This window comes from Castor canadensis, chromosome 6 (genome assembly GCF_047511655.1).
Source record: "Castor canadensis chromosome 6, mCasCan1.hap1v2, whole genome shotgun sequence".
Taxonomy (NCBI): domain Eukaryota; kingdom Metazoa; phylum Chordata; class Mammalia; order Rodentia; family Castoridae; genus Castor; species Castor canadensis.
The window spans coordinates 24,193,081-24,204,899 of NC_133391.1; the positions used below are offsets into that span (position 1 = coordinate 24,193,081).

Genomic DNA, 11,819 nt, shown 5'->3' on the forward strand with positions numbered 1-11,819 from the left:
TCCTAATCTTCGTGTGCTTGTCTACTTTTCTAGTGAGATGTATTCTTTCCTACATTTATCTTCCTCTTCTGTGTGTAGGATTCTGTTAAGTATCTTCTGCAGCACTGGTTTGGTGGCCACGAATTCCTTTAGTTTTTGTTTATCATGGAAGCTCATTTCACCTTCAATTATGAAGTGTATCTTAGTAAGACATAGTAATCTAGGTTGTCAGTTATTTTCTTTCAGGGGTTAAAACACATCATCCATACCCTCCTTGCTTTTAGATTTTTTGTCGAGAAATCTGCTGTTATTCTGATAGGTTTGCTTTTACATGTGCCTAGGTGCTTCTGTCTTGCAAATTTTAATATTCTTTCATTGTTCTATATATTTAATGTTTTACTGTAATTGCCTTGGAGATGTTTTTTTTCCTGGTCTTCTCTGTTGAGTGTTCTAAGAGCCTCCTGTATCTGGATAACTGCCTTTTTCTCAAGATTTGGGATAATGTGTTCTTTTATTGAATATGTTTTTTCCATGTCTTTAGATTGTACCTCTTCCCATGATTTGTAAGTTTTATCTTTTTTTTTTTTTTTTTTTTGGAGCACTGGGGTTGAACTCAGGGCCTCATACTTGCTAGGTAGGCAGGTGCTCTTACTGCTTGAGCCACCCTACTAGCCCTTTTTTTTTTTGATGGAGTCTCACAAACTATTTGCCTAGGCTGGCTTCAAATCATGATTCTCCTGATTTCTGCCTTCTGTGTAGATAGGATTACAAGCATGAGCCACAAGTGCCTAGCTGGTTTTGTCTTTCAGTGGTATCCCAGAGGTTTTGCATATTCCATTCTTATTTTTTTCTTTATCATTGTCTGATGTTTGACTATGTCTATCTTGACTTCAAGCCTTGACATGACATTCTCTCTTTAATTTGATCCAGTCTACTGAAGAGATTCTCAACTGTTTTTTTTTTGACTTATTGAGCTTTTTATTTCTAGAATTTCAATTTGATTTTTTTCAGATCCCTATATCCTTATTGATTTTCCCTTTCTTTTAAAAAAATTTTTAGGATGATTTATTGCTTTACATGATTAAGGTGATTAAGGAGGGGACCACACAGTGGGAAGTCCTCACATGTACAGGGCTTACAGCTTGTCCAGAGGACCATGATTGGGGATATATTTGACCACAGAGTCATCAGGGATAAGCTACTTCTCAGCTACCATGTCTTCAGATTCATCTGCATATTAAACTTGGTAAACCCCACATTTGAGATGTGGATGTTCTGGCTGTCAGGGAACCTGAGCTTGGCCCTGCCTAGAGCCTCAATCACACATTCCTTATTCTGCAGCTTGGTGCAGATGGACATGATCACCTGGAACATGAACCCTGGCCACTGTGCCCTGGGGCTTGCCAAAGGCATCCTGCATACCTGTCTGGAGCCTGTCAGCTCCAGCACAGGACACCATCTTGTTGATGTGAATCATGTGGAAAGAGTGCAGCTGAAGCTGAATATGATAGTCATCTTTGCCATGACTTTTTACCATGTACTTGTTGCCACAAATATGGGCAGCCTCTAGGGATTCAGAGGAGAGCTGCTTATATTAGTCAGACACCATGTGGCCACAAAGTGGGAAGTCATCCGCTTTTGCCTTTTTCTGCCCCAGGTCTTAACATCAGGCAGCCCTTTGGCAGAAGTGAGACTTTGTGTATGGCTTGTTCTTACAATACTGGCAACATGGGTAAGGCAGTGACCCCTGGAGACACCTTTGGTAGCACACTGAAGGAAAAGAGGTGATTTCCAGTTTCATGTCTTGCATTGTTTTTCTTTTCTTTTTGTTCAGCTGCTGATTTGTGTCTTCTTTGAATCCCTTCAGTAGTTTATTTATTTGCATTATCTTTGAACTCACTGAGTTGTTTATGCCTGTCATCCTCAATTTTGTTAATTAGTCTTACAATCATTCTTTTGAATTCATTAGTTGAGATTTCATCCACTTTAATATAATTCAAATCCTTTATTGTGGAGTTGTTGACTTTGGGAGTGTCATGTTACCTTTTTGAGAAAATATTTCTTGTGTTTCTGCATTAAAATTTACCCATCTGAGATCAACTTGTTGTTTGGAGGTTTTAGCCACCTGTAGTCTTTCAGTTGGCATATCCCTAATGTTCTGGTTTGACTGGGTAGAGGCAGGGTTGATGTACTATTTTTTCCACTAGCCTGGGGATATAGCTCAGCAATAACAAATTTACCAGTTCAAAGCCAGAACAGATATTTACATGAAGTAAAAAAAAAAAAAAATAGAGACATCAGCTATATCCCAATCAGGCTATATGTGAAAGGGGCTACTGTTCTTATATGGTATGCAGGGACTTAAAAATATTACAGATGTAGGATTTAAAAATTAAGTGGCAAAAATGGGGGAAGGAAAAGGGAAGGAAAAAGGAAGAAGGGAGTGGAGTGAAGGAATATGAAATAATAGTGTGCAGAAATATAATTTAATTGTTGCTGGGACAGACACTATTATCAGAGATTGCAAAAGGTTAGAAAAACTAAGCATAACAAAAAAGGGAAGTAGAAACAACTACAAATAGAAAAATATTAAAAAAATAGAAAAAAAGTCAATATTTCTTTCCTGAAATTTCTTGAGGAGAGAATGTACGCCAGCTGGGCTTCATCAGTATGGTAGGTGTCCTTCTCTAATTTCTGGCCCCCAGTGTTCTGTCTGTGATTCTCCTGTTGGGTTTAGTCACAGACCCACTCTGGGCTTGGCTTTTCTTGAAATTGCCTTCAGGGTATGGCCTGGGTTCTGTGTCTTGTGGCTCTGAGTCTGTGGCAGTGGCTGGAAGGGGTTGGAACAGGTCCTGTCAAGTGGCAGCAATTCCAAGAGGTGGGTTTGCCCTAGTGGTAAGGCAGCTATGCCCCACTGAAGGGGTTCTGGTGGGGGTATAGCAGTTCCAGGCTTGTGAGGTAGCACCTGAGAGAGGAAGGAGAAGGGCCTCAGAACACAGGTAGGGGCTCAGGGTGCACTCTGCCAAGTATGCCCAGTCTTGCTGCCCATGTCTTGCCCTCATAGGGGACCTTGTGGAGTTCGAGGTCATCTGCAGTGAGCTTTGGCCTTTCTGTCCAGCTCTCCAAGTCGATGCTCCATTTGCAGAGTGGCAGGTGGGCAGCTCTTGTCACATATATATATATATATACTGAGTTGGGCATTGGGCTTAAGGATGTAGCTGGCTTGTCGGGGGAGGGGGAGGCCCATTGGGCTTGCTGCCTCCATGCCTACCTTTGCCCTGGTGGGGGGCTCAGGTGCCGTCTAGCTTCTTCCCAAATGGAACAAGGCTTGGCAGTTTCTGCTTAGTCTTCTTTGTAGCATGTGTTGTGGATATCCCTTGTCACACATGTATACTCTAGGTGGTGGGTCTAGGAATGCAGCTAGTTAAGGTGGAGTCCATCCAGGCTTGCTTACTCTTTCATCCTCCCTTTGTCCTGGGCACTGGTTGGCTTCTGCTCTGCCAGATAAGACTTGCTGGTTTGTGCTTAGTCCTCCAGGCTGTTGTGAAGCACATTTCTGGTTCCTGCCATAAATGTGCTGGTTAGTCAGTCTAGGGATGGACAGATCAGGTCCCTTTTCTGCAGGGCTACACTGGGATTTACCCTAGCAAAGTCTTCTCTGTTTCTTTTATAGGTGCAAAGTACGACTTTGAAAAACATTTTCTCCAGCCTCTGTTATCTATACTTTTTCTGGTCCCTACTTTGCATCCTAACTCACCTGCCTTCCCTCATGGCCATGTACCTGAGGTTTATTTCTATTTATGGAGAAGTTGATATATAGTGAGTCTCTCAAATCTGCTATCTTGGAGTCTCTTTGTATTTTTATTTTTATTTATTTGTTTTGTGGTGCTGAGAATTGAACCCAGGGCCTCTTGCATGCTACATAAGCACTACCTCTGAGCTACACCCTGAGTCCTCTATATACTTTAAACACTGAAGGCAAATGTCTTTTTGACTGTTTCTTATGGCAACATTTCATAGAAGCTGAAGGAGTCATTAAAGATTAACTCAGTCAAAGCGATCCTGTGAGGTGCTGACCTCCTGCAGTCCAAATACATGTCATTTGGTAATTTAATAAAGTAAGGTATATATATGTGTAAGTTTTGTGGGAAAGATGCTTGCAGAGATAATATTCACATTGATCTTTTTGGATGAATGGCTGATACAATGTTTCTCAATGAGATAATTTCAACATGATGTACCTACTGCTCTGGCCCCTCCTTCAGCTTATACACTATGTCATGTTGCCTTTTTTACATGAAGCTCTGCAGCTTTTCTCTATGGATCCTGGCTGATTGGGAATTTGGCTTTTCAGATTGCTGTTCTGCTTACCACATTGATTAAAACTTTCTTATTTTAGGTCCAAGCCTCTAAACTTTAAGGTAGCCTGGCACTACTACCGTTTGTGCCTGCACTGGATGTTTGAACACATCACTCATCACACAGCTTTGAGGCACTGTATAAAAGTTTCCACCTCCACTATATGACATTTTGAGAGCCAATTGTGAGTCAAAGAGGTGCATAGATGTGAGCATGGTTTGAAACACCCACCTAAGGATGGAAATTGCAGGAACAGCAAAATCCCAACATGACTCTAATATAGGACTAGAGAAAGAAACAACTACAAGTGCCAGCCAAAGCAGAATCATTTTTAGAACTAGAAGGACCAATGCACAGCAATTTTGCAGTATGTCCAAAAATAATGAGTAGGTATTTGTCTTTATTTGTAAATATGCTGCTCATGTTGGAAAAGGACGATTGGTTACGCAGAGTTTTATGATGTGTGACATGAAGATAAAAATTTCTGCTAGTTCCTGATTTTTTACTGCTATGGGTAAACTTCTTTGTTGTTCTTGTTAAGTGAAGTGCCATTTTCCTTTCTACTTTCCAGGAGTTCTTCAAATAAGCATCATCCAACTTCCTTCTTAGGGCATAAAGGCGTTTTTCCAGATAGAATAGTTTTTCCTTTTTGGCTGTACTGGGGTGTTTACTCATGCTTGCTAGGCGTGTACTCTACCTCACAAGCTATAACTCCATCCCTTTGTGCTCTGGTTATTTTGGAGGTACAGTCTTGCTTTTCACCCATGTCAGTCTGGACCACACCTTCTTATTTTATGCTTCCTGAAGCCACCATACCCAGATTTTTTCCATTGAGATGGGGGTCTCATAAACTATTTTGCCCAGGCTATCCTGGTACCACAATCCTCCTGAACTCAGCTTTCTGCGTAGCTTGGGATGACAGGAGCATACTGTTGCAGCCAGCTTTTGGTTGAGATGGTATCTCACGGACTTTGCCTGAGCTGGCCTCAAACTGTGATCCTCCCAATCTCAGCTTCCCAAGTAGCTTGTATTTTCATTTTTAGTTGGCAGTCCAGCATAAAATATCTTGCATTTCTCCTTGAGCAATTTTTTCTGGGTTACCGTGCTATGTTTTTTTACCATTTACCAGCAAGCAGCATAGCAACCAAGATAATTACGTAAACAGAACATAAAAATATTCTCTCTAAATCTGTGTAATTATATAATAACATAATATAATAAGCTATATTTTCAGACTACCTTGTCGACATTCTAAAGCTCTTATACATATGCTTGGGGACATATATGTATCTGAAGGCAAAAAGGATTCAAAAATTGACAGCAAGTTTGAAAATAGTCTGTTTCCAGATTCTTCAATTTCTACCTTGAATGTTAAAGCATAATAGTAAGGAAAATAAGGCATTTGCACTTCTCAAGAAAACTTTATGTAACTCCTCTTATAATTTACATCTGAATTAAGTGTTTAAAATTTAGTATACATTCATATTTTCTGATCAAGCAGGTAAGATTTTTCCAGGATGCTTGGCTGGGCATTGAAGGATGTCATGGTGGTCAAAGTGGAGACTTAAGCAGTGGCGAACATAGCTTCCAGGAGCTAAACCCATCTTCCTGCTGGTGGAGTGGCTCAAGTGGTTGAGCAGCTGTCTAGAAGCATGAGGTCCTGGGTTCAAACCCCAGTAACGGCAAAACAGACAAAAAATAAACCCATCTCCAATTTGGGTCCTTGCTAACTCTTTGGAAGACAGGGTAATTGGGAAAGAGCCCTAGTAGGCCAGAGCAGGTGGAGAAGCAAAGTAACAAATGAAATGGCTTTGTAGATGACTGGGAGTGAGTGATGATAAAAAACCAACAGACATGAACAGGTAGAAAAGCAATTTGGTTTTTCCCTTTCGGTTTTTGAGATTTATTTATCCTGTCATTATTTGGGATTTATGAATTGGAAAATGACAAAAAAGAAAAGGCTGAAGGTTAATAGAAAGCCCTTGCCAATTAAATAGGATTTGCAAATAATTAGGAAGAAAGGTGGATCAGCTTTATCTTCCTACTTTTGTCAGTCCCATGTTCATTTTGTTTTTCCCTATTGGGCTGGTATAAAGGTACACAGGAGCTTTAAAATCCGAATTCTGTGTAAAAGTAAGCAAAGTTACTATTTTTACTAAACACTTCTATAATGTTTTAATGGGCACAGCATCACAAATGGTCTTGAAATTCACTTAAAGTAAGGCCTCATCTGCTTCTAAAACTTGAGAAGGTCACCTCAAGAGGCTTGCTTGTATCTGGCTGTCTTGGCCTCCTGGGAGAACAGGTGCAGAGGGCTCTTTAGTCTGAGGGGCATGCCTTGGGGACAGCAGGAGGGAGACTTTCTAAGAGAAGAAACCAATGTGGCCTTGGTCTCTGAAAACAGGGCCTCAGGTGGGAAGAAGCTTTGAGAATGGCCAAGGTTGTCATCGTTTGTCTGTAGTTTGGCAGGAACAGTGCTTTCCAGAACAATGAAGGGTTTCTCAGGAGATAAAAAGGCAAACAAAATGGACAGTAGAGAAAATTCCTCTGTACATGTAAATCCTGACATAAAGTTCCAGTACATGTAAATACATTTCTGAATACCTTCTGGATAACCTTGAGAGTTAGTGGAGGTGTAGAGCATTGACAAGTCCTGCTCATAAACACACCGACTATTTAGAGAAAGGAAAGTTGCAGAAGAAGAAGAAGAAGAAGAAGAAGAAGAAGAAGAAGAAGAAGAAGAAGAAGAAGAAAGCTAAGACTGTTATTTGCAGTAAAACACAATGTACAGATGTGCTTTTGAAATTTTGCAAAGAGATCCTGATTAGTTTATTTCTTTATTTTTATTTGTAGTACTGGGGCTTGAACACAGGGCTTTTTGCTTGCTAGACAGGCACTCTACCCCTTGAGCCATGCCTCTAGCCCTTTCTTGCTCTGGCTAGTTTGGAAACAGGGTCTTTCCTTTTGCTCAGGCCAGCCTGAACCATGATCCTATTTTATGCCTCCTGCCATAGCTGAGATGATAGGTGTGTGCCACCATACCTAGTTCTTTTCAGTTGAGATGGTGGTCTTGCTAACTTTTTTCCCTGGTTGGTCTCAAACTGAGATCCTCCCAAACTCTGCTTCCCAATTAGCTAACACTACAGGTGTAAGCTACTAGTACCTGGCTCTGATTAGTTTCTAGTGAGCAAGGAGCTGGAAGTAGCAGAGGATAGCTCTGTCATTACTAACACATGGTAACCCATGCTCCCCAGGCCTCAGCTGGCTAGATACCCACATCGGGTCATAGGTGTCTCTTTGTTCCTCATCCAATTACTTCTGACCATGCTCAGCACGCATTTCATTTGTGCTGGAGAGAAATTCTATCTGTTAACAATAATGACACCTCTCTCTGGTCCTTTTGGTCACTGTGACCCCTTGGGGGTTCACTGATGGCTGGTAGCTGTGGCTTGAGTCCGTGGGGGGTCTCTCTCAGGGTGCAAGTGAGCATTGTTCAGTGCTTCTAAAGAACCTACTTTGAGATCTGCAAGCATTAAAGTTAGGAGTGAGAGGAGACCTCTGTCGCCTTTGATTGGACACTGTGCTACTTATTGTTACCTGGTAGTTGGCCACCAAGTGAAATGGTGCCTCAATCCCATTCAGGCTGAGCCTACAGTCTTTCTATAAAATGGAGCTGTTGGGCCTTTTCCAACAGAGGTTTGGGAGTCAGAGACCACTTATGCCCTTGGTTCTTGCTCAAATCAGTGTGACTCTGTAAGAAAGAGTAGAGAGCAAACCATAGGAAATCAATGAGAAGAACAGCCTAGCAATTCTGGTGTTAATAGTTGTGTCTCTGAGTTTTCAAATTCTGTGTCAAAAAATCTGAATGACGACTCCATGGATTTATATAAATGACAGAAAATGCTTTCCCTATAGAGAGATATGAAAATAAAAACTGTGCCTTGAAAATTTCAGTCTTAGAAATATAGTCTTTATTGATCTGAATTGCTAATGTAAAATATTGTTTTTATTTTTAAATCTAGATGTCTCTGCCTTGAAAATTTTCACAAATACTGCAGCAGAATATTAACTTTCATTATTTATGATTCTGCTGAACTTTGCAAGGATTTGCTGACAGTGAAAGGATAACAATTTTAAGGAGAGTTCATTTTACATCATAAATAACCTAAAAGGTCATTCAGATTTTTACAATAACATCCAAAGCAAGTACTCTTGAGAGTAAGTAGTTGGAGTTAGAAGAATTGATGGTACTTTAAAAGTGGTTCACTGATTTTTAAAAAAAATATTGGAAGTAATTAGGGCTCGCAATATGTATCAAAAAGTGGTTGTGTTTATTTTATATCTTCCTTGAATTTCTTATTATTTTGGCAATATTTTCCTTCTGCAAGGATTTTTTTTTTGGTTGCTGTTTATGGTAAGAAATTAGTTAGGGCAGAGGCTAGATTGCTCTAATGAACAAAATTAGGGCGTAGCTGAGTATGGTAATGCACACCTGTAATCTCAGGTGTGCCTGGTAGGCTGAGGCAGGAGGATCACAAGTTTGAGGCCAGCCTGGGCTACACAGTAAGACACCATCTCAAAAAAAAAAAATTGGCTCGAGGTTAAAGTGGATTAAATAAAATGGAGGGGATTTGTTTCTTTGTCTTTCTCACACACAATGTGAGAATGTGCAGGTGTTAGCAGCGGCTTTACTTTTCTTGACCAATAGCTTCCATGGCTGAATCCAAGCTGGGTTCCTTTCTTAGACAGTAAGTGGGTCATGTTCAGATGTTTTGAGGAAAAGAACCATGATTTTCTTTCTTTTTTTTTTTGCTCTACTGGAGTTTGAACTCTGGGCTTTGGGCTTTCTAGGCAGGTGCTCTATAGGCTTGAGCTACAACTTCAGCCCTTTTTGCTCTGGCTATTTTGGACATAGTGTCTAGCTTTTGCCCCAGCTGGCCTGGATCTCAATCCTCCTGTTTACACTACTGGCCAGTGCTGGGATGGCAGGTGCACACCATTGTGCCCAGATATTAGTTGGGATAGGGTCTTGTGAACTTTTCATCCGGGCTAACATCGAAGATCTCAGCCTCCCAAGTAGCTAGGGTTACAGGCATGAGCTACCAGTGCCTGGCTGATCTATGACTTGTGCTCACGTCCCACGGACTGGTCAGAACTAGCCACAGGGAACCCGAGGTCACACCTGGAGTGCTATGTTCTGATCTATTTAACCAACCGGTGTCAGCAAAATGAACATTGAGATTCTTTCAGCAGAAGCCAAAATTTTAATATCTTAGCTTTCTAATAAAATATAAATTTATCTTGATTGACTTTCTTTTAAGATAATGAAATCAATTCAACTTATATAACACTGTAAACAGTATTCTTTGGACATGCTTGTAATAATTATGAACTCTGTGTAAGATGTTGTTTAAAAAAGTAGGTTTGTCACCATAAACAAAGAAGCCAATATTTAGGTTTTGTTCTAGATGGATATTTTGCCGGTTTACAGTTTTATCAGATATGCAATGCATCGCAGAATTTTCTCTTTTCAGAGAACTTGTATACTGAAGGTGGGTTTCAAACCTGCCAACTAAAGCATTTGTTTTGACTTTCCACTCAGAAACACGCAGACACGTAATGGAAACTTCTTTAATGAACGCTTTCTTTTCATCCTGCTTAATTGTATAATTTGGCTTATTCCCAGGGGCTCCATCATTTTGCAACATGTAGGCTGCATCTCTGAATGCAGTGGCTAAAATTGACCTGGTGCTGTGCAGGACAGTGGCAGCAATGGCCGATTGCTCCACCCGATGGGTAGAGCCCAGGAAAGGAAAACGGTGGGCAAGAGCTTAGAAACCTGTGCAGATTTCCTATCTTCTGTGAAACGAAGAATCACCACAGGTGCTTATTAAATATCTAACTCTGCAGGACCTCTACCTGGGGATGCTGGTGCAGTGGGTCTAGGTAGAGCCTGAGAGCTTGTGTGCGTAAAAGTACCTCCAAGTAATTTTATGACCAGAGAAATTTAAAAACACTGTTCACAATAGGCTTCATCCACTGTGCCACAATAGCCAAGTTATGGAAACAGCCAAGATTATCCAGTACTGATGAATGGATTAAGAAAATGTGGTGTTTATACACAATGGAACTGTACTCAGCCGTGAAGAAGAATGAAATCTTATCATTTGCAAGTAAATGGATGGAACTGGAGAACATCATTCTGAGTGAGGTTAGCCAGGCTCAGGAGACCAAAAATTGTATGTTCTCCCTCATATGCGGACTTTAGATCTAGGGCAAATGCAGCAATGTGGTTGGACCTGGGTCACATGACAAGGGAGAGCACACATAGGAGGTATGGGGATAGGTAAGAAACATAAAACATGATAGTATTTGATGTCCCCACTACAGAGGAACTAATACAGAAACTTTATAGCGACAGAAGTCAATATGAGAAGGGAATCAGGAACTAGAAAAAAGGACAGTTAGAGATGAATTAACCTAGAATGTAACACATTTGTACATGGAAGCAATGCTAGGAATCTCTCTGTATAGCTATCCTTATCTCAACTAGCAGAAATGCTTTGTCTTTCTTATTATTGTTTATACTTTCTCTTCAACAAAATTAGAGATAAGGGCAGAACAGATTCTGCCTGGAAGCGAGGGGGGTGGGGGGGAAGAAAGAAGGGGGTGGGGGTAGGGGGGAGAAATTACCCAAACAATGATGCACATATGAATAAACAAATAATAATAATAAAAAGAACATCATCCACTGTGCCAAAGGACACAGAGTATCCTCAGTGCAGAGTCCTGGTCTCCAAATGATGGACTGGACAACAAAAATCACTACCCAGGGAAAGAACCCCAATGCCACAGCAGGTGTCCCTCACATGCATATCAGGGGCACACCTCTGTTCTTTGACTGAGTTCTCGAATGGTGTATGAATGGTCTCAGACCCGCTGTCAGATGGCAGCTACCCCAAACCGTGGGAGACAGTTTCCTGACTGTGGAGGCTGCCTTCACTCCTCTCTAAGATCCAACCCAGGAGTAGAATTGACAGTAGTTAATACTGTCAATTGGTAATGACTGGTGATAGTCATTACCAATAATGACTTCCTGAGGCATCACTCAACCTGTGATACCTATCTTAGTTTTAAAAAATAATCCTTTGGTGTCTAGATTTCTCAGTGCCTAGAATATTTTCCTTTTCTTTCATTTTTTTTCTTATGGAAGCAGGAAAAATAGTAGTTTAGACATATAAACTTGCCAGTATTTTTTCAGGGCTTTGAATAGTTCAAGCTAAAACCTAGGCTGGGATGAAAATAGCTGGGACCTTTGATAAGCAGATGTGCGAAGACTTCTTTTTGTTATGAAATATTTGAGCTGAAAAACTCTCACTCTCCTAAGACTGTATCCTTCATCACCAAGATGAGGTACTGTTTACAATTGGATTCTAAGCAGGGATATTACAGATGTGTTTACACCTTTGCACTCCCAGTGC

General features: G+C 40.7%; 1 pseudogene; it reads right to left on the reverse strand.

Moving 5' to 3' along the window:
• Nucleotides 1–1,099: 1,099 nt before the first annotated feature.
• LOC109702671 (large ribosomal subunit protein uL16-like) lies at nt 1,100–10,046 on the reverse strand (annotated as a pseudogene).
• Between the last annotated feature and the right edge of the window lie 1,773 nt (nt 10,047–11,819).